The sequence below is a fragment of the Hippopotamus amphibius genome, chromosome 11 (genome assembly GCF_030028045.1).
Source record: "Hippopotamus amphibius kiboko isolate mHipAmp2 chromosome 11, mHipAmp2.hap2, whole genome shotgun sequence".
Lineage (NCBI taxonomy): Eukaryota > Metazoa > Chordata > Mammalia > Artiodactyla > Hippopotamidae > Hippopotamus > Hippopotamus amphibius.
Window position 1 is genome coordinate 12,973,580 of NC_080196.1, and position 27,679 is coordinate 13,001,258.

General features: G+C 38.7%; 1 long non-coding RNA gene across 2 annotated transcripts; it reads left to right on the forward strand.

Moving 5' to 3' along the window:
• Nucleotides 1-427: 427 nt before the first annotated feature.
• On the forward strand, nt 428-27,209 carry LOC130831831 (uncharacterized). Of its 2 annotated transcripts, XR_009048122.1 has the most exons (5): nt 428-584; nt 4,996-5,080; nt 17,051-17,147; nt 18,691-18,759; nt 23,983-27,209. It is a non-coding gene; the product is annotated as an uncharacterized LOC130831831 (long non-coding RNA). The 2 variants fall into 2 exon arrangements; XR_009048123.1 differs by lacking the exon at nt 17,051-17,147.
• The last annotated feature ends 470 nt before the right edge of the window (nt 27,210-27,679 follow it).

A 27,679-nucleotide genomic window follows, 5' to 3' on the forward strand; every position in this document is an offset into this window, starting at 1 on the left:
TCTAAGTGCTCTGGGGAGCCATTGAAGGGTTCCAAGCAGGGGAGTGGCACGATCTGATGGGTGTTTTTAAGAGAAGAGCTTGACTATTAGATGCGGAATGGATGGTGGAGGTCAAGGGTGGCAGAAGGGTAACAGTTACAATGGGGGCTAGGAGCCATGGAGTCAATACATCTATGATTTGGCCTAGGGTGGTGTGATAGAGTGTTTGTATGAATGGCCCCAATTAATGGCCTTCCATTATCCACGCCCTTTGGTCTATAATTTATAATCCTCTTCCATTCTGACTCTGGGCTTTGAGCAATGGGATGCAAGCAGAGGCTTGCAAAGAGCTATGCAACGGGGCTTGTTCTCCTGCAGGATTAGTCCTGTAGCCCTGCCGTGTCATGAGAACAGGCTCAGGCTAGCTGCCGGCTGGAGGAGGAGAGACCACAGGGAGAGGTCCTGCATCATCCCAGCTGAGGCCATTCTAGATCAGCCAGCCACTAACCAACTCTCAGGCTGAGTGTAGACGCATGAGCAAGCCCAGCTGAGCTCAGTGGAGACCAGTCCAGATCAGCAGAAATGGCCACACAAACCAAGGACAGGTAAGAAATAATAATCAGTTGTCATTGAAAGCTACTACATTTTTAGAGCGCTTGTTACTCAATGAGAGCTTGCTTAAAATAATCCATCTTGAAGCCTAGGACAGCTAAGGAGGAAGGTGCAGACGGGTGTGGGGCTAGTAAACTAGCATACCTAGAAGGAGCCAGGATTAGAAGAGGTTCATGGAAGTGAAAAGCTTTGGGGTAGCAGCCGTATCAAGAGGCTGCTGAAGGGAGGTGAAGAGCCCCGCTTCTTCTTTTATCAGGAATTTTATCTTGGGCCTTATCAATGAGCAATGATCTTAGGGTTCAAATCTTTCTGGTTTTTCTGGCCCTCCTGCCTAAGAAGCCAATAGCCACCTTACCTGTCAGGTCTTGTGTCTGACCTGATACCCTCTAATTCTCAGATCCTTCTCTCTCTCCTTCATGTTGGGTTCTAATATTCTCTATTGTCAGCACCGTGAGAAGGTGACCTATCATACCTTCGTAGATCAGAGTGGGAATGCATGACTTCCTGCTAAAGTGCAGCTGTGGAGACTAGCCTTTCCTCCATTGGATTATCTTCTATCCCTTTTAAAACCTGACCTTTTCTTCCTGCTGACAAGAAAAGGAGAAAAATGTTCTATGGCAGAATTGGTTTTATACGAAGACAAAATGCGTGTATTTCCATATAAATGCTTTCCATATGGGATGTGCCCGTATGCAACCACAATGAGCTATGTTCAGGAAACTTGGGACAATAACAAGACATACGTTTCATATGCATATACGCATGTATGTAAAAATCCTATTAAGGATTCATTAGAGATTGGGAAATATGTCTGTTCTATGAGGTCACATCAGAGTCAAGGTGATCTTTATTTAAATGACATTAATCAAAGTTACATGAGAACTGCTATAGGCTTTTTGTTTTATTTTATTTTTTGGCTGTGTTGGGTCTTTGTTGCTGCGCACGGGCTTTCTCTAGTTGCAGTGAGCCGGGGCTACTCTTCATTGCGGTACCTGGGCTTCTCATTGCAGTGGCTTCTCATGTTGCGGAGCACGGGCTGTTAGGCATGCAGGCTTCGGTAGCTGTGGTGTGCGGGCTCAGTAGTTGTGGCTCAAGGGCTTCTTTGCGCCGTGGCATGTGGGATCTTCCTGGACCAGGGATTGAACCCGTGTCCCCTGCACTGGCAGGCAGATGCCAGGGAAGTCCCTGCTATAGGCTTTTTAGGGGACAATAGTAGAAACCAGAGATAGATGAGACCAATCAGGTGATTCAGCACATCCAGCTCCTTGGCAGAGGAGCTTTGCCCGATGCCCTGCGTTTACTTATGCTTCTCCTAGGTCAGTTATAACTGATGTAAAAAATCAGGCCACCACCAACTCCTCAGGAATTCCTCCTTTGCAGAGTTGATTAAGACCTCTGGCCTTGTTTCACTCTGGTTTAATTTTGTCATTGTGTCCTGGGTATACAGTGAAACTCCTGAGCCATATATCCTGCTTATCATGAGTCCCTCCAGAATACCTTCAAGAAAAGAGGGAGAGGGTGTACATTGCCTTATAAGGAAGCTTTGGACCAAATGACCCCCAACAACCAGCTCACTATTGTAAACCACAGACCATCACAGAACCCTTCCCACTTGCCTTAAGGACCAACAAAGAGAGCACCTCAGGCCTCACAAGAGGATAGTTAGCTTGACAGGAGAGGCCATAAATAAGTAATCCCCTCCCAGGTCCAATTTCTTTTGTTTAGTTTAAGTGTCCAAACGCCACCTTGTTGTTTTATTAATGCAGGTGTCTCATTTCCATTCTCAGTTTCAAAGCCGATGGAATCGGAAAAAAACAAACCCCAAACCAAACCCCTGCGTCTGTTAGTAGGCCAAAGTCCATCAATCTCCCCATGAAAAGTATGCTAATTTGGTATACTAAAGAAAAAACTTCTATTGGCATTGTCTCTAGTTTGATGGTTTAGGACACAAACCTTCCTATCCTGTCTCTGTCTGCTGCATCATTACAGCAAGGAGATGTCTTACAAGGAGTAACCATGCCTGGCTGTATATAAAGTGGACTCTACCAATCTGTGTGATCAGCATGTAAAGGAAAATTGGCTCTCCTCCTCTAGGATGAATGGTGAAAATGAGCCCCAGACATGCCTAAGTGATGGCAGAGGAGCTCAAGAGAATGTCTGCTCATAAGCAAATGCCAAAATTGAACTTAGTAAGCTAAGGACCTGGAAAAGATCCACTGAGGCTCAGAATCAGAAGGAACTGTAGAGATGGTCTAGTCCAATCCCCTACAGGCAAGAAAACCGAGGTCTAGGCGGTTCAAATAACTTCTCCGACACTAGCATGAACCCGGAGCAAAGACAAGAGTAAAATCTAGTCCTCCTGACCGCCAAGTCAACACTATAACCTGAGATTCTTAAACAGAATGACCTAATCCTAGGTTTATAACTTCACATGCCAGGAAATACCCAAAGCTGTAGCATAACTATGCTACTTCTTTTAAGTCTTAAATAAGATAAGTAAAACAATTTTTTATTTTTTTAAAAAAGCATGTATTTATTTTGCAGAAAAGAGAGAGAAGGAGAAAACAAAATTTACATGAATTTTTAAAGAAAACCCAAATCTCAAAGGAAGTTTATGCTTGGGGTAGCCAAGCATAGACTCTCAGAAGGTATGTGTTGTCACAGCTCAGGGCACATCATAGGCCAGTTTAACAAGCACTGCTTTTCATTGTAGCATTTACAATACCCAGGACAAGGAAGCAACCTAAATGTCCATCAATGGGGAATGGATAAAGAAGATAGAGTACACATACACGGTGAAATATTACTCAGCCTTAAAAAGGAATGAAATTGGGTCATTTGCAGAAACATGGATGGATCTAGAGACTGTCATAAAGAGAGAAGTCAGAAAGAGAAAAATAAATATTGTATATTAACGCATATATGTGGAATCTAGAAAAATGGTATAGATGATCTTATTTGTGAAGCAGAAATAGAGACACAGAGGTAGAGAACAAATGCATGGACACCAAGGGGGGCTGGTGGGATGAATTGGGAGACTGAGATTGACATTTATACACTATTGATACTATATATAAAATAGGTAACTGAGAACCTACTGTATAGCTCAGGGAACTCAGTGCTCTGTGGTGACCTAAATGGGAAGGAAATCCAAAAAAGAGGGGATGTATGTATACATATAGTTGATTCACTTTGCTGTACAATAGCAACTAACATGACACTGTAAAGCAGCTAGACTCCAATAAAAATTAATTTTTTAAAAAAAGAGAGGAAAAAAAGGCAATCACTGCTTTACCTCTCACTGCCTCTAAGGCCCAGGAAATCCCTTCAAGGAGCACATTGGCTAGTTTCTTTCCATTCTGGCCATCTTCCCCTTCTCTGTCCCTGCATAAGCAAGAACAAGTGACTCAAGCTCATATGTACTAGAACCTTCTTGGTTTCCTTCTTCTTGGATAGAGCAGGAGAAATGGACTCAATGTCTTATGTAGAAATTTCAATCATTTTTATGCTTCTCTACCATATTCTTTTTTGGACTATAGGTCCAATTTAGCACTACTAAGTCTGGGAAGGAATAACGTGTGTGTGTGTGTGTGTGTGTGTGTGTGTGTGGTTTTTTTTGTTTGTTTTTTGGGTTTTCTTTGTCTGCATTGCATCTTCATTGCTGCACACAGGGCTTTCTGTAGTTGTGGCAAGCGGGGGCTACTCTTTGTTGTGGTGCATGGGCTTCTCAGTGCAGCAGCTTCTCTTGTTGCCGAGCACGGGCTCTAGGGATGCAGGCTCAGTAGTTGTGGCACACGGAAGTCCTGTATGTATATTTTTAATCTTCTCAATTAATTCCACATAGTGCTTTTAGTTAGTTTGGGTAATGAAGACATTACTCAAATTCATATCTACTTGTTTTTCTTCATCCTAATTTACTATCACTCCCATGTTTCAAAGAGTAAACACAGTTCTTCCCCTTCACTTAGTTTACCTCCTGTCCTGCAGAAGGAATTGCTCTTAGAGTTTAAAGTACCTGTGGTATGAAGCATTTACTTTCTGAGAGTATAAACTGAGAGTGTTTGAACACTGTCTACAACCCTGGTCAGAACAACGGCTAGAATTATTTAGGTAGTTATTCCTGATTCATTTCTGTCTAGAGAAACAGGCTACAAACATGTATCTATACAGCTCTTTGCACTGATGGCTCCAATTCTTTACTGCTTCTTACATCCATGCACTTTCCCACATGTCTTTACACCCCTTCCTATGAAAGAGCAGAACATACTTCCCTATTCTTTGATTAGAAGTTTAGTCATGTGAGTTGTTTTGACCAATGGTATCTAACAGATGTGGCATTGGCAGAAGCTTAAAATGTGCTTTCATATATCTGCTTGCTCTCTTGTGTCTCTGCCATTACCATAGGAAGATCATTCTCAAGCCTGCTATACCCAGGAGGAGGATGAGAGACAGATGGAGCAGACACCCCCGGTCAGATCCAGATGCCTAGGTGAGTTCAGCCAAAACCAGTATTTAGTTATTGCATTTGCGAACTTTGACAATATCATCCTACTGACTCCTGGCTTCCACTGTTTTGTTGAAAAATCAGCTGTTACTCTTATTGTTTCCCATCTGGCTGCTTGCAAGATTTTTTCTGTCTTTTTTTTTTTTAATTATTATTATTATTATTATTATTATTTTACATTTAACTGTGATGTGCTTAGACATTGTTTTCTTTATATTTAGTTTTCCTGAGGTTTTAGTGTTTCTTAAACCTGTGGCTTGATGTCTTTCAGGGTTGTTGGTTTGTTGGTTTTTTGTTTTTTTTGTTTTTAATTCTCAGCCATTATCTTTTCATATATTGCTTCTGCCCCATCAACTCTTTCCTCTTCTTCTAGAACTCCAATAATACATGTGTTAATGTTCTCACTGTATGTCCTGTCTCTTATATTCTAATTGGTGTTTCCCATTTTTTGTTACTGCTATTGCTCTGGGATTCAGTATGGATATTTTCTTGTGATTTTTCTTCCACTTATTAAGTCTCTTTTCATCTGACTCTAATTTGCTAATAAACTCATCCATTGAGTTCTTAATGTCAGCTATTGTATTTTTTTACTTTTAAAATTATCATGAGGTTCTTTTTATATTTTCCATTCATCTGTCAAAATTCTCATCTGATTCTTTAAAATTTCCTGAACATTTTAAACCTCATTTGATACTCTGTTTTCTATAGATTTGTTTCTGTTTCAAATTATTTCTCTTGTGGTTTTCCCATGTTATGTTGTATCCTTATGTGACTGGTTAATTTTTATTGAGTGTGGAAATTATATGTGAAAGATGGTGAAGATGATTTTAGATATCAGATGATGTTACTTTCCTCCAGAGATATATTTGCTACTAACAGGCTAGGCTAAGGCTTTTGCAATCCAAGATCACCTTAACCCAATCAAAGACTGAGATTATTCAAAACTGGTCTATTTCTGGTTTATTCTTACTCCAAAGATATAGTTCTTCTGGGTCCCAAAGCCTAGATGAGGGCTCCCAGGGCATTCCCCATCCTTGGCAGGCCCTGATCTTTATATTTTTTTGTCCTCCTAAATTTTCATGTCAGTGGAGAGCTTTTCTTAAATTCTCATCTGCCTTTTCTAAAATGAACAGCTGCCTCCAAGAGAAAGTAGTTACAAATACTGAGCCTAGTTCTCTGAGTTTCCTTTTTCTTCCAGATGTGTCCCTATAATTCTTCAGTGCCTTAGTAGCTATATATTGTCTTCAAACAGATCTTTTGGCCCATATTCTACATTTGTTCTCAGAGAAAAGAAGAAAAATAATCTCAGAATATTGAGATGCATCAGAAATGTTGGAAATCTGAAGATGATGGAATGACATTTTTTCAAGTAATGAAAGAAAGTAGCTGCCAACCTAAAGTTTTATATCTGAAAAAAAAATTGTTTTCAAAAATGAAGGTGACAAAAGACATTAACAGGCAAACGCAAGTGGAGAGAATTTGTCACCAGTAAGCCCTTAATAAAAGTAATACTGAAGAATATTCTTCAAGTGGAAGGAAAATGATCCCATGTGGATACATATACATGCAGGTAGAAATAAAGCACAAACAGAAGTTGGGAAATGTGGGTAAATCTATATAAATATTGACTGTACAAAACAATAATAAGATTTATAGGGCTCAGGGACTTCCTCAGTGGTGCAGTGGTTAAGACTCAGAGCTCCCAATGCAGTGGACCTGGGTTCAATCCCTGGTCGGGAACCAGATCCCACATGCATGCCACAACTAAGAATTTGCATACTGAGACCTGGCACAACCAAAAAAAAAAAGATTTATGGGGTTCAAATATATGCAAAATTAAAACATAACAAAAACTCAAAAGGCAGAAGGGATAAATTAATTTAGAATGCTCTAAATTCCTATCATTGTCTATGAAGAGGTAAAAATACTACTTCATGTAAGTAGTGCAGGCATACCTTGTTTTACTACTCTTTGCTTTATTGTACATTGCAGATATTGCATTTTTTACAAATTGAAGTTCTGTGCCAACTATGTGTTGTCAGATGATGGCTAACATTTTTTAGCAATATTTTTAAATTAAAGTACATGCATTATTATTTTAGACATAAAGCTATTACACAGTTAATAGACTACAATATCGTGTAATATAACATAGGGAAAACACTCTTTGACATAAATCATAGCAAGCTTTTTTTTGGATCTGTCTGCTAAAACAAAGGAAATAAAAGCAAAAGTAAACAAATGGGACTTAACTAAACTTAAAAGCTTTTGCACAGCAAAGGAAACCATTAACAGAATGAAGAAAACCTACTGAATGGGAGAAATTCCCCTGTCCTTGACTGTGGCTAGTCTTATTGTTCACTTCTAACAAATAGAATACAGAAGTCATGGATGTCATTTCTGCGATTAAGCTATACAAAGAATGGCTTCCAGAGGTTTTCTCTTTGTCTCTCTCTGTCTCTCTCTCACTTGTTTGCTCACTCAGTCTAAGGGAAGCCAGCTGCCATATTATGAGTAATCCTATAGAGAGGCCCATATGATGTGGTGAGAAAACAAAGCCCCCAATCCAATACTCATAAAGAACTGAAGTCTTCCAACAATCACATGAGTGAGCTTGGAGGATTTTCCAACATCAGTCAAGTTTTTTTTGTTTTATTTTTTTAATTTTTGGTTGCATTGGATCTTTGTTGCTGCATGTGGGCTTCCTCTAGTTGTGGCGAGTGGGGGCTGCTCTCTTTGTTGTGCACAGGCTTCTCATTGCAGTGGTTTCTCTTGTTGTGGAGCACGGGCTCTAGGTGCACAGGCTTCAGTAGTTGCAGCACATGGGCTCAGTAGTTGTGGCATGAGGGCTCTAGAGTGCAGGCTCAGTAGTTGTGGTGCACAGGCTTAGCTTCTCCATGGCATGTGGGATCTTCCTGGACCAGGGCTCAAACTCGTGTCCCCTGCATTGACAGGCAGATTCTTAACCATTGCACCACCAGGGAAGTCCCATCAGTCAAGTTTTGAGATGACTGCAGCCCTGGCCAACCAGCCCTAGTGAATAGCTTACCTACAACCTCATAAAAGATCATAACCCAGAGGTACCCAGCTAAAGAGAACCCAGATTCTTGATTCACATAAACTGTGAGATAATAAATGTTGTTTTAAGCTAGTAAGTTTTGGGGTAATTCGTTATACAGCAATATGTAATTGATGTACACTCTTACAAATCCATAAGAAAAAGTTAACTCAATAGAAAAATAGGTAAAAAGTGGACAGGAAATTTTGCAAGAGACTAGCCAGTGGCCAAATAAACAAATTTTTAAAAGCCCACCTTCACTTGTAAGCATAAAGAGCTACTACTATCCACCCACCAATATGGATTATTATTTTAAAGGACTGATTATACCAGTATTGGTAAGGATGTGGAGCTACTGGTACTCTCATGCATTGTTGGTGGGAGTATAAATTGGTGCACCCACTCTGGAAAACTGACTGGCAGTATCTATTATAACTGAATATATGTATACCTATGACTCCTAAGTAAATGCATTCATACCTATCAGAAATATATTTGCAAAAAAAATCTGAATTTATCAAGAGGAAAATACATATTCATTGCAAACACTCACTGTGATCTGCAAAAAAAAAAAAAAAAAATCAACATTCTAGGCTACAAAGGAAGAATTTCTAAATGGTCTACATCAAAATGAAAGGGAAAAGTCACTTAGTTTTTATTCACTACTCTCTTCCCACATCCTGCATAGGAAGTTTAGTACTTCTCTTTGTAATGAGGGAGTATTTGCTTTTTATTATTTTTTTGTTGATCTTAAGTGGCCTCTGCAGAAACTGAGATAGAAAGAGTCCCAATACAGCATTCTACTACATATCTTTTCTATCTGTCTGTTTTCAAATTTTTCTGTTTTTATTTGATATGTTGTAGTTTTATTCCAATGTATTTAGGTGTGGATTTATTTTAATTTATTCTGTTCATAATTTGGTTTGCATCTGCATATTTTTCTTTGATTTGAGAAATAGTCATTATGGGACTTCCCTGGTGGTCCAGTGGTTAAGACTCCACACTTCCACTGAAGGGGGCATGGGTTTGATCCCTGGTTGGAGAACCAATGCCTGCGAGGTGTGGCCAAAACAAGGAAAAGAAATAGCCATCTATTATCTCTTTAAATATTGCCTCTCTTCACATGTTGTTTCTTCAGTGTGGATCTCCTATTATGCATATGTTGGGCCTTCTAATTCAATCTTCTATATTTCTTAACCTCTCATTTTCTCTCTCTTTATAATAATTCCCCCCTCCTCCCATACCTTGTTCTCTTTGAATGAATTCCTCAGCTCTATCCACAGGCACTTTACTTCCCCATTCATCTGTATCAAATCGCTTGTTTACTTAATTGAATTTTTATTTTAATTTTTTCATTTCCCAAAGTTCTCTTTGGTTCTTTTTAACTCATAGGATCCTATCTTGCAATGCATTCTTTGTTCTTTCTTTTGTATCTTTAATAATTTAAAATATACTTATAGCATTTTCCCAGTTATCTCTTGTGTCTCACACCTGGCATACTACTTGTTTTTTCTGTTGACTCATTCTCACATGGGTTCATTTCTTTGTGTTGTCCATAATTTTTTACAAGTAGTTCACATTGTTTCCCTCTCATCCCCAAGGGTACTCCTTAATCCTGAGAGGCAGAACTGTCCCTACAAAGTCTTTTACATTTCCTCTGTCAAAGCCCTGGACATATTACTGAATGTGGACTAATTTTTATGTTTATTTCTAAGCTTCATGTTTCTTTACACTGTGTGTAAAAAAATGTGGACTTCATACCCACATGGAACACAGCTTAGGAATTTTGCTTTTTCCCTTATTTAGGTTTGCTCACAAATTTACAAATATCTTTGCCCATCATTGCTCTGAGAAGACAACAATGTTCTTTTTTAGCTTTCTGGGTTGTTGGGCAAAGTTTTTTCTACCCAACATACAAGGCAAGCCTCAAATATTCCCAGATGTAATAAAGAGCTTTATTCCAGGATCCCCTCTCTGCATACGTTCAAGTTTATGTATCCTGTTTCACATGCGGACAATAAAATCCTGCCTAGTTCTTAGTGTCTGTTTTTGGGTCTGGTATTCTCTGGGGCTTGCTGCTTCATTTCTCATTGTGACTCCAACTTTGAGTTTCTTCTCTGTATGACACCTAGGCATTTCTCTTTCTATCAAGCAAAGTAATGTATTATATTTTGTTGATATTTTCATGTGATTTGACATCATATAGAAGTGAAAAGTGTAAAATCAGACTATCTGAATTTGAATCCCAGCTCTGCTACATATTGACTATGTAACCATGAGCAAGTTACTTATATTCTTTGAACATCAGTTCCCTCATTTGTAAAATATGAGAAATAATAATACAGACCTCATATGAGGATTAAGAGGATTAATATAAGTGGAGTGCCTAGAGCAATATGTGGCACATATTAAAAGTTCTATAAGTTAAGCTATTTTTATTTTTGCTACCTTTCTTATGATCATCACCACCATTACCATCTCATGCATTCCCATGTGTTTATACCAAAAGCAGAGCCCTTTTTTAAATGGAAATGCTACAATATATTTTCTTTTTAATCCCAAAACAGTATCACCCTGCCATCTGTTATACTGAACAAGACTCCCTCCTCCCTAGCTCATGTAGGCTAAGAGGATGTAAATCAACTTTAAATTTTGGTCCGTGTAAACTATAATTAGGAAGAATGAAGTGTTTCAAGGGCAATTTATATATTTCTAAACTAATTATAAATAATATTTATTATCTTCTCTCTCTCTCTTTTACTTTCTTTGAATCATTTGAATCATAGCTCCTCTACATCAGGGCAAATAATTGAAAGAAGGGAGTTGCAGATTAGTGGTATCACCAGTGGCTCAACTATCAAAACATGCTTTGAGTTGAATACCCTGTGTGAAACCCCTAGAGACAGAGGTCCTCAGACATGAAGGCTTAGCAAGAATGAATGAAGTGGAGAATAATGAGGGAGGCTTTGTAGCAAAGTGTAGTGAATGACTCCTTGACATTCTCTGATCTCTGACATGACAGGCATATGGTGTTTATCAATAAATAAAAAGGATATAATTACTTTGAGGCTGAAGCATTCAGGGCTTGGTAGCATTTGGTAAGCTGGAAAGCTGTCTGACACACTCTTTATCCTGACAGGTGGAATAAAATAAATTATCTCCATAAAAATCTATTTATAGTACATGAAAGTCTTCAGTTGTCTTTAGCTTCCACAAAGAAGCAGTAGGTCATGCTCTAATTTGTGTCCATAGATGTATGTTAATATATCATTTAAATTACATTTCGAGGTAATCACCATTAGTCCTTAGAGCTTTCAATGCATAGCTCCTTAAAAATATCCCCAGTCTGAAGGTCAGGGCTTTTCATGGCATGTGCTTAGAGGAAATCTTTGCTATGACCCTTAAGTTCTTTTTTCTGTCACATCTCATACTCAATCTTTAGGAAATCCCATTGGTTCAACCTTCAATCTATCCCCAGAATCTTACTATTTCCCCTGACTTCTACTGCCACCACCATAGTCTATGTCCCTTCACCTCTCACCTTGGCGATTATGATCACCTCTTAATAGTCTCCCTGCTTTTATACTTATCACTCTATTGTCTAGAGTGACCTTTAAAAAGATAAGTCAGGTCATATCACACCTCTGCACAAAATCCTGCAATGGCTCCAAAGTCCTTACAATGGCTTCCCAGGCCCTGTGATCTGGAGCCCCATTTTCTCTCCTACCACTCATTTTACTGCCACCCAACTGGTCCCTTGCTGTTCCTCAGTATTTTAGACACTGTCCCTCAGCCTGGAATACTCTTGCCATAAATTCTGGAAAAATGCTTCAAGTCCTTGTTCAAATCTTGCTTCTCAATGAGACATCTCACCAATAACCCTACTGAAAATGAAAATCTGCTCTCCACACACTCTCACACCTAGGTTAAGGGATCCTGATCTCTTTTTTTATTTTAAAGCATTTCTCTTCTAACATACTATATAGTTTACTTATTAATTATATTCATTGTATTGTCCATCTCTCCCCTCTAAAAATATAAGCTCTATGAGAGCATGAATTTTCTATTCAGTGATGTATCTTGAGTGCCTAAATTAGGATTGCCAGATAAAATAAAGGATACCTAGTACAATTTTAGTTTCAGACAAACCGTGAATAATTTGTTTTAATATAGGTATGCCCTGGGCAACAGTTGGTTTATTTGTTGTTTATCTGAAATTCAAGTTTACCTGGACATGCTATATTTTTATTTACTGAATGTGGCAACCCTAACCTAGAACAGTGCCTGACATCATCATCACAAAAACATTACACATGGTCTATTTTATAATGAAAATTAATTTGAAATTTTAATGGTGTTTTGAGCTAACTGGAAATACCCTGGGTTATCAGGGTTACAGAAGGGTTTTATGTCATCATTATAAATACTTTTAGGAAAAGTGTATTGTCAAAAACAAAAACACTCAGCTGAAACAGCCCAAGTTTATCAATCACAATTCAATAGAGCAGAGATACAGTAAATCAGCTTTAAGCATCAGGCTTTGTAATATCGGACAAAAAGGAAAATGGAAAGTCCCAAAACCAAAAGCTGGAAAATATGTTGGGGAAATCATATTAAGTGGAAAGCTAGAGCTTGAGGTCAAGTGTAGTCTATTGTTGAAGAAGGTCTTTAGAGAATGAGAACATGACCCAGATTACCCACATAGCTGACCTCTAACTGTCCTTTTCAATTAACTGTTGTCACTAACTACTTCTCTGACTTTGGGAGAGTCAAGGGATGACAGTGTTAGATGTCTCACCTTTATAATAAGATTTGTGAGATACATCTGTAAAAGTTTGTGATTCTATAAAAAAAATATGATGGAAAGCAAAGGGACTATTTTTATAAACATATTAGAAGTTATATATGATAATAAATAATCAGTAATCACCTAATAAGCTATTCACTTATTCCAATAATGCTACCAACACTCAAAATGTTCTTGGCATTTGTATTTTGGATTTTCCATGTAGTAGAGTAATATTTAAGACTTATTAACAAATGTTTTAATCTCAGCCAGTAAGACACAGAGCTAGGACTTGAAACCAGGCAGTCTGGCAGCACCATCTGAGACCTTAACATCCATGCTATACTTTAATTAAAGTTACATTTCTTGTACATCAGAGTTTGTGGACTGAGATTGATCTACTATAGCCTAATGCAAGATTATGAAGATTTATGTTTTCTTCTAAGAGTTTCATATTTTTCCCTCTATGCTTAAGGCTCTGATCCATTTTGAGTTAATCTTTGCATATGGTGTGAGATAAAAATCCAACTTTTTTTGCTGTTTGTTTGTTTGTTTTTTTGTTAACCTCTTTATTGGAAAATAATTACTTTACACTCTTGTACCAGCTTTTGAGGTACACCAAAGTGAATCAGCTGTGTTTATACATATATCCCCATATCCCCTCCCTCCCACAACTCCTTCCCACTCTCCCTGTCCTGGCCCTCTAAGGCATCACCCATCATCAAGTTGATCTCCCTTTGTTATACAGCAACTTCCCACTAGCTATCTGTTTTACAGTTGGTAGTGTATATATGTCTGTGCTACTCTCTCACTTCGTCCCAGCTTCCCCTTCACCCCCCGCCCTCTCCTCCAACACCGTGTCTTCCAGTCCATTCTCTGCATCTGCATCTTTATTCTTGCCCTGTTACTGGGTTCATCAGTACCATTTTTTTTTTTTTTTTAGATTCCATATATATGAGTTAGCATACAGTATTTGTTTTTCTCTTTCTGGCTTACTTCACTCTGTATGACAGACTCTAAGTCTATCCACCTCATTACATATAGCTCCAATTCATTCCTTTTTATGGCTGAGTAATATTCCATTGTATATATATCTCACATCTTCTTTATCCATTCATCTGTTGATGGGCATTTAGGTTGCTTCCATGTCCTGGCTATTGTAAATAGTGCTGCAATGAACATTATGGTACATGTTTCTTTTTGGATTATGGTTTTCTCTGGGTATATGCCCAGTAGTGGGATTACTAGATCATATGGTAGTTTTATTTTTAGTGTTTTAAGGAACCTCCAAACTGTTTTCCATAGTGGCTGTACCAGCTTACATTCCCACCAACAGTGCAAGAGAGTTCCCTTTTCTCCACACTCTCTCCAACATTTGTTGTTTCTAGGTTTTTTGATGCTGGCCATTCTGACTGGTGTGAGCTGATACCTCATTGTGGCTTTGACTTGCATTTGTTTTTTTTTGTTTGTTTTTTTATTTTATTTTATTCTTTTAAGAACTTTTATTGAGATACAGTTAACATACAATAAACTGCATATATTTAGAGTGTACAATTTGGTATCCTAATCTCCCGTTTCATTCCCCCCCAAACCTCCCTGCTTTCCCCACTTAAAATCCAACTTTTTTTGTATGTGCATATTCAACTGTCTCAGTATGTTTGTTGAAAAGATCATTCTTTTCCCATTTGATTTATTTGGCACACTTGCCAACAATTAGTTGACCATAAATGTATGAGCTTACTTCTGGACGCTGAATTTTTTATTCTGTTGATCTATATGTCTAGCTTTATGCCAGTACCACACTGTCTTGATTACTATAGCTTTGTAGTAAATTTTGAAATCAGGAAGTATGAGCCCTCTTACTTTGTTTCCTTTTTCAAGATTGTTTTGGCTGTTCTGGGTCTTTTGTAATTCCATATGAATTTTAGGATCAGCTTGCCAATTTCTGCAAAAATAAAAGCAGCTGTAATTTTAAAAGAGCATGAATTGAATCTTTGAAGGGTTTGGAAAGTTGCCATCTTAATGTTAAGTCTTCCAATTCATGAACATAAGATGTCTTTCCATTTGTGTAGGTCTCCTTTAATTTCCTTCGGTGATGCTTTGTAATTTTCAATGTTCAACTCTTGCCTTTGTTTTATTAAACTTACTTGTAAGTATTTTATTTTAGATACTATTATAAATGGAATTGTTTTTTAATTTTACTTTTGGATTGTTCATTGCAAGTATATAGGAACAATTGATTTTGTATTGTATCTGTACTGTATTACATTTGGCTTTGGCTTTTGACAGTTTGACATGAAATGTGTATAGGCATGCATCTCTTTGAGTTTTCCTACTTGGAGTTTATTGAGCTGCTGTGATGTGTAGATTAATATCTTTCATCAAATTTGGGAAGTTTCAGCCATAATTTCTTTAAATATTCTTACTACTTTTTTCTTTCTCTCTTCCTCCTTGTACTCCCATTATGAATATATTTGTACACCTGTGTTGTCCACAGGTCTCTGAGTCTCTGTTCATTTTTCTTTCCCTATTCCTGCTCAGTTTCCCAAACTGGATAATCTCAATTCTATCCCCAAGTTCAGGGTGATTCTTTCTTTTGCCAGCTCAGACCTGCTATTGAGCCCCTTAGCAAATTTTCATTTCATTTGTGCTTTTCAACTCCAGAATTTCTAATTGATGCTTTTTGATAATTTCTACCTTTTTATTGCTACTGTCTATTTGGCGAGGCATGATTCTCATACTTTCCTTCATTATTTTTCATGATATGGCTTCTTTTCTTTCTTTGAAAGTATGTATAATTCCTGATTTGAAATCTTTGTCTAGTAAGTCCAATTTGTGGGCTTTCTCAGGGATAGTTTCTTTTGACTGCCCTGTGCATGGGCTTTTCTGTTTCTTTGTATGACTCATATCTTTTGTAAGAAATTCGTTAAAACTGGACTTTTAAAATAATATAATATGGCAACCTTGGAATTCAAATTTCCCCTCCCCTTGGTGCTTGCAGCTCTTTGCTGTTCTTATTGTTGTTGCTTTGTTTAGTGACTCGATGCAGTAATTCTTTAATGTGTGTAATCTTTGTTGGGTCTAACCGCTAAAGTCCCTGCCTGGTTACCTTAGTTATCATCTAACAATTGGATATCGGTGCCCCAAATGCCTTGAATAAATAACTCTCCCAGCCTTTCCCAAGAAGCTTTGCATCCATGTTGGGATACACATTCAATGCTGTGGCAGTTTAAAACTGTCTAGCTTTTACTTCCTGTGTGCACAGGACCTCAAGGTCAGCCAAAAGTTAGAGATTAGGGTCTTCTCAGGTCTTTCCTGTGAATGTGCACAGTCTTGCAAATGCACGTGGCCTTCTAGATTCTCAAGAATATGGCAGGGGTTTCCAAAGCTCCCTGTGGACGTCTCATTCCCCAGCTTTTTAAGTTTTTTAGTCATCACTGGTTATCACAACCTCAGGCAGCTACAATGTTAAACAATTACCACTGAAAGTTTTTTGACAAGTGCCCCAGGGAAAAGGCCATTTGCACTGAGTTCTGTGTGAGGTCAAATAAAGACAAGCTCTGCAAGTGGAGATTTTCAGGCAGCTGTCGGACAGGTCAAGTAATGACAGTTCTCTGGGAATGGTGTGTTTGGGGGATGCTCCAGCACCACTTTGCTCCCCCCAGTGGCTGCTTGCCTCCTGTTTTTCACACCTACGGTGATTGCAAGGGTGTTGTTGGTTTTCAAGAGTCCAATGAAACTAGAAAGAACAAGATGGAACTTGGGGAAAATAAAATGCCACAAAGCTCACTGTTCTTATCAAGAGTCACCTGTTTTTCTGCAATAAACATGCCTCAAATTTTTGCAAGTGTTTGATTAATTTCCAGAATTCCGAAAACACTGATTTTGACAATTGGGGCGGGGGGTGGGGGTGGGGGGCTGATGTTCTCATTGCTTTTATGCGAGAACAAATTCTCAAAGGTCCTTATTCCACCATTCCTAAAGAGTTTCTCCTCTTTCAACATGTTCTGAAACAATGTGTTTAGACCCTTTGATCCCTTCTGACCAAGAAAAATAGGTCAAATTTTGAAAGTTCCGTTTACTCCTTCTAATATATTGCAACTTTATAAAGTTTTATACTATCACAGGCAACTTCTCCAAATGGAATCTTTTGATGTAGGACCCATCCTTTGGTTTCAGATAATACTGAGCAGCTCATTGATTTCCAGGTGAGGAAAAAGCAGTCCCCTTTTCCTAATTGTCACCTGCTGTGTAGAGTTAATTAAAATTTTATTTCTTCTGAAATCTTCATATTTAACTGGTTATAATAGTTTAACAGTGTTTTGCTAAACTGAGACATGAAATAACACAAGTATGTCCTAATTAACATTAATAAGAGAGTGGCAGAGAAATCAGGATACTGACACACAGCATACACACCAAACATTTTGCAGGAGAGGTCCTCTCTGCCATACACCAGTAAGAAATAAAATAGAAGAAATTCATCTTTTTAACTCATCTTGTCTGTGTGTCTGTATGATCTGAGGGGAATTCCGGAAATCCTTAACCGATGTATTTTGGTATCAAGAGAGTTACATGATAGAAGTATCTGGGGTGGTCCCAGGAAAATAGACGTAGATTTGGGTTTTCTAACATTTAAAAAAATCTCCAAGCCTGCAATATTTACCATTCATAAATATTTTATTCTTCCCAAACTTACCCAATATGACTGAGATAATGACATCTCAACATGAATAGGAGGAAAAAAAGATATATATATTTATATATATTATTTATATTTATATATATTCACTAAGAAACATATTTTCAAGAAAATGTAACTATTTAATGGCCATATTTGTATACAATATTTGGACCAAAGCTAATTTACTTTGATACACAGTATTATGATATTTCTTATAAAGTATAAGGCATCCTAAGAAAATGTCTGTTTGCTTTTTTCATGTAAAATTGCTTATTGGTCTTCTTTTCCTAAGAAAAAAATGACAGTTTTTCACCCATCAGTGTGCAAGAAAAGGAAAGGTGGTTGAAATTGGAAGAAAAATACAATTAGAAAAAAAAATCTGTTTTCAAAGCGGTGAGGGAAAATATTTTATAAACATCTTCCTAGGATTAGAAAAATAACCAACTGTGCAGTTAGTTACTTAAGTTAAATAACTTGTATATCAGCAATTCATCTCTTGAATTGTTCTTTTAAGTTAGAAGAAAACTGCGTTAATTGTAATAACCTATAATGACATGGATACTCGGTGCAAGTTGAAAATGACATTGTTCCATATACAAATAGGGGCCAAGCACTTTCGTGCAGCATAATATAAATAGAAACAGAACAGATAAGGCAAAATAAATTATTTTCATAAAATGTTTGGGTTGTTTCACTGTGTTTCTGTGGATATAATTAGATGAAATGTTTTGCTTTGTAAACAGAAAGAAATAGATATCGTAACCATAATTATACATATACACATGCATATTAATCTTTATATCTTTATTTTCACTGTTTATGTGATTTAAAACACAGTACAGAAAGGTTTCTTTATTTGCACAACATCCCCTCAGAATCACCGCCAGAATTCAACAGAAACCCTGATTGTGTTTGACTCTTCAGTGTGTTTTCTGGCTAATTTATTGGTACTAGTCTCTTTGGCAGAGGCTGATACAAGTATAGATAGAGTTCATGCTTTTCTTAGTTGACACTCCTGCACTCCATCAACTGGCCACTATGCTGTTTCTTCTATTTCTCCCTTCTAGGCTCCAAATTTCTGGAGTTGCCTCTCACAACAAGGACATTGACCTGTCATTATGCAGGAATATTGCCAGGTAAGGAAAGATCAATATTCAGATGTCAGAGAAAACATCTGGAATGATGTTTTCAGGCCCAGAAAGTTTCACCTAGAAAGAGAAAGCCAAGCCATTGTAAAGCGCTATGATCCTCTGAAAAACCACATGTCTCGGAACAGATATGTTCCCCTTTACATGTCCCTCTCCATCCAGAACCAGTGGCTGTGCACGGCCTTGCCAAACACTTCTGGTTCCTCCTTCCCATATTCTTTTTAAAAACCCAACATATGTACACCCAGGCAATGGTTGCAAGTGCTTATATCAATGAGCATAAAATTTCTGTGCTCAAGATCTGCATTTGCAGGAAACAAACCTACATATGTATGAAGAAAGGGGAAAGAACTCTGAGGCAGTGAAGATTCACACTTTAAGCTTATGGGTCTCTTAAGAGATATATTTGCATTGTAATTTTGCCTCTTTATGTTGATTTTAGTTCCTTTACACTGCTTCTGAGCATTGCCATTAACAGAAACATGTTCTAGGTTAAACTTTGAGATATTATAATCAATTTTATACAACTTTGCCCAGAAACTGATGGATAAAGATGCCAATCTGGAAGCTGACTTTGATGGACCCATAATTTTTTATTGCTTCTGTACTTCAAAATCTGATCATTAAAACTGATCATTTCTTTGTCTTTTGGCTAAGGCAGAAAATTAGAGTGAAGAAGATATTTATTTACTCTGGTAGATTTTCTGTATGAATGTGTACCTTAAAAACAGACAAAGAGAAATCTGCATTTTGGGTAAAAGTTTGCTGGAAATCCAACATAAGTACACTCATTGTTACATAACAAGCCTCAAGACATGTTTGTTTGATGAATTTTAAAAATAAAGAAATATGTTAATATTTTTAGTGTAAAGGAGTTTCCACCAAAAATATCCCTAAAATTGATTTAAAGGAATTCTGGTTCAGGCCATGATAAAGTAGCAATCAGTCTATTATGTGGGACACAGGCCAAAAATGGATGGTAAGTGTGGTACAGCCCCATTCAAAGAGTGGCCTTGAAAGACAGTGGTGAAGGGAAATCCTCCCGTTGGATACAGTTTAGGCAAAGTACCAGTTCATCCACCTTTATGTCAGAAAACAAGTGGTTGGAGGTTAGAATATATACAGATGGGGGCAGCAAATTATCTGGCCACCTGCTCTGAGTCCTGGAAGGAGAAATGTTGGAAGATCAGGGACCCAGAAATCTCAAGAGGAAGAGGCACGTGGATCGCCTTAGGGCAGTGGGCACCAAGTGTGAAGACCTCTGTAGCGGATGTTAATGCCCGTCAGAATGTAACCACCACAAAATGTATCACCACATCAGGTAGACGAAGTGGCTTGACCAGTTGATATCAGCTAATTTCTGCCATCAGCCACCCAGGGTTGGCACAATGGGTGCAGGAACAGAGTGGCCAAGGTGACGGGGTGGAGGCTATACACAAACCCTACAGCTCTTCCCAAGGCTCATTGGATATCTAACCTGCCAGCAGCAGAGACCAATGCTGGTTCCATAATACTTCCCCATCTTTCAATGGACCAACCAGCTACTTGGTAGCAAGCTGACCACACTGGATTCCTTCTACCCAGAAAGGAGCAGAGATTTTGATATGTATGAGTATATATTCTGGGCATGAGTTTGCAGTTTCTGTTCACAAGGAGCAGGGTTTGATCTGCTAGCATAGGCTCACACATAATGTTGCAATAGATGGAAAGATCCTCTTTACAATAAAGGAGTATAAGACTGGGCACAGACCACGGAATCCATTGGTTGTATCACACGCCTCACCACACAAAAGCTGATGGCCCAACAGAAGGATGGAATGTTCTGTTGAAAACACAGAGCGCTCCTTCAGCGGTGAGACCTTGCAAGACTGAGGCATCATCCTCTTGGACATAGTGTATACTTTAAAATCAATGACCCTTGGGAAGTTATTTGTCTGCATCTGTTTTTTTTCTGATACCAAAAGAGCGGTGTCTTTTCCAACAGCAACTAAGTGTCTAACAGCTCAATTCAATTCTAATACTAACTACCCAGAGTTAGTGCAGACCCCACAGGTCAATGACTTGGCCCTACAGCACTGCCTGCACTTCAGATGCCAGCAGCCTACATCTTGATCTGGGTACTGGTTAAATACACGTGTACATTTAGATCTGTGCAATTGAGTATATCTAAGTTACATCTAAATTTAACAAAATTTTTTTCACAGGTAAAATAGGGTTTATCTGAATCCCAGTTGAATCCTTTGCTAGATGTATGACCTATTAGAAGCCATTTCTCTCTAGGCCTCAGCTTTCTCAACTCCACAATAAGGGATTGAACTCCATGATCTGAATTAGATCAGATGAGGCCATCAAAACAGCTCTTTAAAGTATTCCTAAAAATCAGGGACTTCTCTGGTGGTCAAGTGGTTAGGACTCCGTACTTCCACTTCGGGGGCACGGGTTTGATCTCTGGTGGAGGAAGTAAGATCCTGCATGCCATGCAGCACTGCAAAAAAATAAATTAATTAAATAAAGTGTTCTTAAAAATCTAAGGAAAAAAGACAAAAACTCTATTTAAAAAGAAAAAGGACAGTTCTCAAAAACAAATGGTCCATAGATGTATGAAAAAACAATTAAGCAACAGGAAAAACTCTTTACCCCAGAAAACACATATACTTAAAAAGTTAAATGCTAATAGTTAGTGTAGTTTTTTATTGCTTCCAAAGCATTCACTCTTTTACGTCTACTTGCCCAAAGAACCCAGAATCTCACAACCATGGTGTTCGGTGGGGTTCCTCAGTTCCGGGCCATCACAGGTCTGAGCACATCAATGTCATTTCATCCCTGTGCCTTAGAGACGTGTCCCATGATGGGAAAACAGAATGGAACCCAGGCCTAAGAAAATCAGCAAGATTTGGGCAGCATCAGAAAATCTACAAACAGTAAATGCTGGAGAGGGTGTGGAGAAAAAGGAACACTCTTGCATTGCTGGTGGGAATGTAAATTGATACAGCCACTATGGAGAACAGTATGGAGGTTCCTTGCAAAACTAAAAATAGAACTACCATATCACCCTGCAATCCCACTACTGGGCATATACCCAGAGAACACCATAATTCAAAAAGACACATGCACTCCAATGTTCATTGTTGCACTCTTTACAATAGCCAGGACATGGAAGCAACCTAAATGTCCATCAACAGATGAATGGATAAAGAAGATGTGGTACATACATACAATGGAATATTACTCAGCTGTAAAAAGCAATGAAACTGGGACATTTCTAGAGACATGGATGGACCTAGAGACTGTCATACAGAGTGAAGTGAGTCAGAAAGAGAAAAACAAATATTGTATATTAACACATATATGTGGACTATAGAAAAATGGCACAAATCAACTGGTTTGCAAGGCAGAAATAGAGACACAGATGCAGAGAACAAACATATGGACACCAAAGGGGAAAGCGGGGAGGGTTGGGGGGGCAACGAATTGGGAGACTGGGATACCAAATTGTACACTCTAAATATATACAGCTTATTGTAAAAAATAAACAAATAAAAAGTTAAAAAAAAAAAAAGAATGGAACCCAGACCTAAGAAACTCAGCAATTACATTCTTTGGCCTCTATGTTTGGTTCAAAGGAGAGCTTGCAACCTAAGATGATACAATCAAAAGAAAGATCAGACTTTGGTTTGATAATTGGGCAAAAAGAAGTTCTATTTTCCCCTGCACGTGACCAAGGAAGCTCATGGCTCTGGGAGCTGCTGGCAACGAACTTGCTACCTTGAGGGAGACGGCTAAGGAACAAAGCTGACCAGCAGAGGAGGGCCAAGGCAGGAGAATCGCAGCAAATGCTGTCATCGTCTTGGTGACAATATGGCCCTTGGGGTCAAACCACACCTAAAGCCTGCCCTGCCTCTGGACTTTTCAATTATAGGAGACAAAAAATCCCTTTTTGTTACTTGAGTCAGTGAGAGTTAGGATTTTTCTTACTTGCAAACAAAATTATTCTGTTTTATATAACAACGTCAATGAGGATTCTAGAAAGCTGACATTAACATGCTCCTGGTAGAAGTAAAACCTGCATTATCTTTTGAAGGGCGATTTGGCAATATATATCAAAAGATCCAAATATGGGCATACCCTTCAACCAAATATATAAACTTGTAATAATTTATTCATTCATTCAACAAATATGTAAGCACTGCTTATGTGCCAAGCACTATTCTAGGAATCAGGGGTTCAGCCATGGACAAAACAAAGTCCCTTATGGAACCAGCCTTAGGAAATAACCAAGGATGTGTGAAAAGATTTATCAACAAGGATGGTAATTTCAGAGCTCTTTTTAATAGGAAACAACTGGAAACAATAAAAATGCCCAACAAAAGGGGATTGCTTAAATAAATTTTGGGGCATTGACATGATAAAATGCTATTTAGGCATTTTAAATGAACTGTAGCAACTATTTAATAACAGACAAAAATATTTCACCATATACTATTAGGTGAAAAAAACTGATAGTAAAACAGAACATAGGGTAACTCACGTGAGCACACTTGTAAGTGTATATTTGTGTACAAGAAACATCTGGTATTAGACACTCTAAAATATTATGTTATTCTGAGTACAATTGTGGGTGATTTTGATTTCCTTTGTACATCTTTATGTTTTTTTCGTAATTTTCTGTCATAAATATGCCTTTCCTGCATTAGCAGGGAAAATTGATATCAGTCTTACAAATAACCTCAAGTAGTTTACATTAAAAAGTAAATAAGTGACACTTGAGTGCCAACATTGGGCTGTCTCATAAATCCAAGGTGACCCTCTAAACATCAGAAAATAAAGGGTCAGACGAAGCATCCTTCATCCTAGCGCGTATTTGCTCAGGGAGGACTGTCACAGGTTTTTCTAACTATTTGTATTTTTAATGGAGTAAACCAAACAAGGTCTTAATAACTGCTTGAACTAGGCCCTGGGTCTCCTGTCTTGGGGTCCAAGGCTATTTCTACCACCCTGTGTCCTCTGCCTCCCGGCAACATCATTAGAATGAATCTGTCATCAAGAGAAAGTCATTCAATACATTTGGAGAGATCATCAGCTCCTTAAAATAACTTGGCAGCTCCAAGGCTCACTGTTTAAAGACATAGAACCAAAGTACCCCCTGAATTTAAAATGTGAAGAAACACACGGTGGATTTAAAATGTTTGCATTTTCTTCCTTCTCTTTCAGATTTATATAATAGAATTTAAAAGTGTGCATACACTTCAAGCCACTTCTACATGAGCAGAGGGAAACTATCCCAAGGGCGAGGTTGGCAGTGAACATTTCTGTGTCCCCTAACCCCCGCCACCCCACTTTCATTTTTGCCCTTCTTTCATCCTTCAAAGTGACCCTATTCTGCTTTTTATTTTCTGGATGCTTGATGTAAAAGAGGCATTATGGTTTTCATGATTGAATAACAGTCACAAATTTCCATTTCACTTTACTTACCCGCTTAGATGTAGTTTAATGCAGCATGACTAGAATTCTCCCAGAGGTGGATCTGAGCTGAACTGACTAGGTTTCTGACTGCCAACTCTTCTGCACACTAAAATAGCAGCGTAACCTATTACACACATTTGTTATCTGTTACTAAGAGAAAATTACCAACCCACCCAGAGAAACAAAAATACATCTGATCATGGGACTTCTCCAAAGGGCAGAAAACCTGTTAAGTTTTACATCAGAGTGAGCACGCAGACTCTCAAAGAAAGGTAAATGTTTCCAAACAACCAAAACAAAAGACTTCATGGAAGCCATATTTTTGTTTTCCAAATTCATAAAAAAAAAAAAGTGCCTGGCTTAAATACTTTACAAGTGGTTAGTTCTAGCTAAGAATATATTTCTCTCAAGTTTGCAAATAGATATCTTTAAGACAGCAATTCTCTTCAGTAGACATTTCTTCAGTGTTCATGTGTACAGAACCCTGTGGAGGACTTAACTGACCTACAGGAGATCCAATAACATCTAAGAGGCCAACCCTGCCCGGAGGAGACTTAGTGTCCAGAGCAATGTACTACCTCTGGAGTAGGCGCCTCTTAAATGGGGGTAGTACTTCTCTCCCATCATCAAAAAATCTAGAAACAATTCATGAAATATTATTACCCTCTTTTCTCAACATTATTCATCAGCCTTGGGCCTGGCGTTGATTTCCATGATTAATTTAAGGGGGGGAAGAAAATAGATAAATGGATGTGAAACTTGTAACTTTGGTTTTGGCCTTTAATAGTCAGATAAAGATTTTGAACAAAGTGGACAATAATTTACTGTAAGGAATAAAGTCCTATCGATCTTGCCATGGAGTAGGAACGAAGGATTCAGGGCTATCCATATGTAGTCATTTGGATATGACAAGATTGGAACCTATTTATAACTTTTAAAGTATCTTATGGCTCTTTCTTTCCAAAGAAGCACACATCATATTGCACGAGGTCTGTGAATACACAAGCGTTCTCTGACAAAAGCAGCTGAGAAAGCAAAAGGATTACCCAAGTATTGTTTTTCAAACCTGAATTTGTAATGGGTAATTATACAGAAATATTTGGTACTTAATAACCTTGAAACTTTGAATTCAGAAAGATTTTATGCCCCCAAGGCTACATGGTCTGATGGTGTAGGTTCATAAATCCAAAGAGAATGGATCTGGCTATTGTTAACTGTACCCACCTTTGTGCAGATGTCAAACAGACCCAGTGTCAGTAACGCCTGGCCCTAGTCCAGTGCCTGCCTGTGGGGGGCGCTCGATGGTTTGTCAAGCAGAACTAGGTATGAATTATGGCTTCTGTTTAAATTGGTTTGGAAAATAAGGAGTCTCCATTCCTCTTAACCTTTGGTTTCAGTGAATCACATAACACCAGATTATTAATAACGCTTTAATTATCTCTGGAGTTCAAAATCAGGGATATCCAGGTATCATGGCATACAAAATGCAGGAAGTTTCAAACCAAGCTATAAATTTACTGTTGGATTGAATGAATAAAAGCACACCAGGCAGGAGTTCCATGGGGTAACATGGGGAGGGTGGCTGCATTATTTTCTCTGGGACCATGGCAGGGAAGCATCACATTTCCAGGAGCCGAGTTCTACGACACAGCTATCCCAGTGTAGGATCAGAATTTCCTTGTAGAGCTCACCACTTTACCTAGTGAACGTTGGAGCTGCTGGCTACCCTCCCAGACACTCTTCTTCTCTCATCACAGTCCCTCTGGGGTGGGCTTCCTGAATCCGGGTAGGAAGAGAAGTGTGACAGCCAAAGTCACTCTTTTCTGTAAGTAGCTTCCCCTCACAAAGATGTTTTGCCTGAGCCTCATCTAAGTGCAGTAATTCTTAAGTGACACCATAAGATGGATGTTGAATATTAAAAAACACACCTCTGTTTCACGGCCTGCTTTGTTTTTCTAATTTATAAAAATCATCTTTCATCGTACCAGTACACAGGGTTCCTTTTAAACCTGTATTTTACTTAAGCAATGAGGAGAGAGTGTTTACAGTTTCACTTTCTGGCTCTCATATGCCTATAAAATATTTTTGTTAAATTGGATTTTAAAAACTTTTTTTTCAGGAAACTTTAGATTTATTTCTATCTCCCATTGGGGGTTCAAACTTAAAGAAACTGATGACCTCAAAGGGCCAACCTCATGCAGATGTCAGCAAGATGAAAAACAGAATTTAACACTCTGCACAAGAATATTTGCATTCCCATTAGTTTTTGCAAACGCAATATATCTCATCCTCTTGGGCTGAGTGCAAAGACGCCCTGGAAAGAGGAACAGAAGTATATGCCTGTCTAATAGGTTAACATACTGAACTGATTTAAAGGGAATAAATGTTGTGGCTCAGGGGAAATTACTGGGCAATTCAGTGGGCACTTCTCATGGAAATGACTTAAAAGCACATGTGTACCAACAGTTGGGAAGGGGGAGCGTTCTGTTCACATTAAATATCTTCATCCAAACCTCAAATACGACCATGATTTTACAGCCTAATTGAATGTACTCTTGATAAAAAGAAGTTGCAAAAAGCTGATAAAAAAATAAACATATACTGGCTGCACTGAAGTCTGTATTTCAACAAACGCTTTAAAGGTTTGCTGGTGGAAACCAGTGATTATGTAACAAGCGGATTTCAAAAATTACACCTCTTACAATTACTGTACATCCTGATAAAACAGTTGAGGTCAAGTCACTAAACATTCTTCCAATTCAAATAGAAGGAAATAGATTAGCTCTTTGCTTAGGGGAAAAAAAAAAGAGAGAGAGAATTTATGATGAGAAATCTGTCCTAATCTTCCCAAATAGGGAGGAATAAGTTAAGGAGCAAACACAAATTTGGTGACTGTGAGATGAAGAACTAATTTATGCTCGTTTGAAATAGAAGGCAGTGTCTGATAGACAGGTGTCTACGATTACTTAGCTTGGCTGGGCCGTGAGCAATGAAAGCTAGTGGTTCTCCCCAGCGCACCCGAGGGCCAGAGGTTTTTTTTTTTTTTTCCTCCTGGCTCTGCCTCGCTGGCTGTCCCCAGCACCCGCTCTTTGGGGTCAAGGAAGGCTGGGGGCCCTCCTTCTCCCTCTCCAGACCCGGGAGCATCCGATTCCGGTATCGTTGGCGGAGCTCGTGGGCCCCCCGCGCCCGGGAGGGAACTGGCCTCCCAGCGAACCGCCCCAGGCCTCCGGGCCCCCAGCTCGTCAGTCCGGGTCGCCGGCCGTGTGGCCAAGGCCGAGCGCGAAGAGCTCGCGTCGCCGTTTCGGAAAGCGACGCAGCTGCCCGCTCGGGCGCAGTCCCCGCGCCCCGGGTCCCGGCTGGGGCCGCGCCGAGTCCCTGGGACTTTGCCGGGTTAGGGCGGGCGACGCCTCCAGCCAGGCCGCCTCCAGCCCTCCCCAGCCCTATT